Source organism: Rhincodon typus, chromosome 41 (assembly GCF_021869965.1).
Source record: "Rhincodon typus isolate 14 chromosome 41, sRhiTyp1.1, whole genome shotgun sequence".
In the NCBI taxonomy this organism is placed as follows: Eukaryota; Metazoa; Chordata; class Chondrichthyes; order Orectolobiformes; family Rhincodontidae; genus Rhincodon; species Rhincodon typus.
The window spans coordinates 5,253,725-5,256,481 of record NC_063372.1 but is presented as its reverse complement, the minus strand read 5'-3'; the positions used below and the strand labels follow the sequence as shown (position 1 = coordinate 5,256,481).

Below are 2,757 nucleotides of genomic sequence, written 5' to 3'. Positions count from 1 at the left end.
AGTATCAGCAATGCCAACTACATGCTGTGAGCAGGATGGTTGCTTTGCCAAGACACTGCTGGTGTGGGGCAATGCTGAATTGCCACAATTTGTCTGGATGCATAGCAGCCTCTCAAAGATGACATGGGCATAAGGGCTGCTGGTCTTTTGGCCGACGTCCAGTGTTGTTTTGGGAACAGTATGTGGTGGGATGGGGATAGAATCTGATGTGAGGGTCACCATAGGGTGGGGTAGATAGTTAGTGAGGTCAGTTTAGCAAGATATCACACAGTGCCAATCCCTCTAAAAATGTGACGGTTCTCATGCTTTACCATAAGAACATAAGATTCAGCTCCATGCTTTTGATCCCCTCATCTGAGACATTGATATGAATTATTGTAAAAACTGAGGGCCCAGCACAATAACCTGCTCAGCCCTGTTGGACCACTTGCCACATTCTGCCAATATGAAAAAACTCATTTGTGCATTACTGTTTTCTACCAGACAGCCAATCTTCACTCCATGTTAAGATGTTGCCCCCTACACCATAAGCTCCTATTTTGCTCAGATGAACTGGACAGACCACCTGGTATCAGCCTAGGCACTGGAAAAGACAGCAGCAAAAACAGCTCTGTCAACCCTGCAAAGTCCTCCTTACTAATGTCTGAGACAAGTACCAAAATTGGGAGAGCTGTCTGACAGACTGGTCAAGCAACAGCCTGATATGATCATATATATGGAATCATACCTTGCAGACAATGTCCCAGGGACCACAATCACCATCCCTGGATATGTCCTGACCTACTGGTGGGACAGACCCAAAAGAGGTGATGGCACAGTGGTATATAATTGAGAGGGTGTTGCCCTAGGACTCCTCAACATTGACTCCAGATCCCACGATGTCTCATGGCTTCAGGTTAAACATGGACAAGGAAACCTCCTGCTGATTACCAAGTACTGTCCTCCCTTGTCTGATGAATCAGTACTCTTCCATGCTGAATAACACTTGCAGGAAGCACTGGGGGTGGCAAAGATGCAAAATGTAAACAGGATGCGGCATTTCACTGTCCACCACCAAGAGTGGCTCGGCAGCAGTACTACTGATTGAGCTGGTCGGGTCCTAAAGGACATAGTTGCTAGACTGGGTCTGCAGCAGGTGGTGAGGGAACCAACAAGAGGGAAAAATCTGCTTGACCTCATCCTTACTAATTAGCCGGCTGCAGATGCATCTGTCCATGACAGTATTGGTAAGAGCAACTGCCGCACAGTCCTTGTGGAGACGATATCCCGCCTTCACACTGAGAATGACCTCCATCATGTTGTGTGGCACTGTCAACGTGATAAATGGGACAGACTTTGCACAGATCTAGCAACTAAAGCCTGGGCATCCATGAGATGCTGTGGACCATCAATAGCAGCAGAATTGTACTCCAGCACAATCTGTAACCTCATGGCCTGGCATATCCCCAGTCAACCAAATGAGGGGATCAACTCTGGTTCAATGGAGAGTGCAGGAGGGCATTTCAGGAGCAGCACCAGGCATACCTAGCAATGAGATGTCAAACTGGTGAAGCTACCAAACAGGGCTACTTACATGCCAAACAGCATAAACAACAAGTGATAGACAGAGCTAAGCCATCCCATAACTGACAAATCAGATCTAAGCTCTGCAATCCTGCCATATCTGATCATGAATGGTGATGGGCGATTAAACACTTGACTGGAGGACAAGGCTCCACAAATATCCCCATCCTCAATGATGAAAGTGCCCAACACACCAGTACAAAGATAAGGCTGAAGCATTCACGGCAATCTTCAATCAGAAATGCCAAGTGGATGATCCATCTGAGCTTCCTTTGGTAGTTCCCAACATCATGGATACCAGTCTTCAGCCAATTCGATTCACTCCACATGATATCAAGAAATGGCTGGAGGCACTGGATACTGCAAAGGTTACAGGCCCTGACAAATTTCTGGCAATAGTACTGCAGACTTGTACTCCTGAACTAGTCACTCCCTGAGACAAACTGTTCCGCTACAGTTACAACACTGGCATCTACCTGACAATGTGGAAAATTGCCCAGATATGATCACACAATGTAGGACAAATCGAACCCAGCCAATTACCGCCCCATCAGTCTCCTCTCGATCATCAGTAAAGTGATGGAAGGTGTCATCATCAGTAGCACCTACTCAGCAATAACCTGCTCAGTGACGCCCAGTTTGGGTTCCACCAGGGCCACTCAGCTCCTGAACTCATTACAGCCTTGGTTCAAACATGGACAAAAGAGCTGTATTCCAGGAGTGAGGTGAGAGTGACAGACCTTGACATCAAGGTTGCACTTGACTCAATGTGGCATCAAAAAGCCCTAGCAAAATTGGAATCAGTGGGTATCGGGGGCAAACTCTCCATTGTTTGGAGTCATACCTAGCATGAAGGAAGATGGTTGTGGTTCTTGGAGGTCAGACATCTCACTCCAGGACATCTCTGCAGGAGTTCCTCAGGGCAGTATCCAAGGCTCAATGAATTTCAGCTGTTTCATCAATGACTTTCCCTCCATGATAAGGTCAGAAGTGGGATGTTCACTGATGTTCAGCACCACTCACAACTCCTCAGATAATGAAGCAGCCCATATTCAAATGCCACAAGACCTGGACAATATCCAGGCTTGGTCTGACAAGTGGCAAGTAACATTCGTGCCACATAAATGCCAGGCAATGACTGTCACCAATAAGAGACAATCTAACCACCATCCCTTGATACTCAATGGTGTTTTC

At 46.9% G+C, this 2,757-nt stretch overlaps 1 protein-coding gene across 1 annotated transcript in view; it reads left to right on the top strand.

The window, feature by feature from the left end:
• Positions 1-2,757, top strand: part of LOC109921491 — a 52,513-nt gene that overhangs the window by 21,379 nt on the left and 28,377 nt on the right. The window lies entirely within an intron of this gene.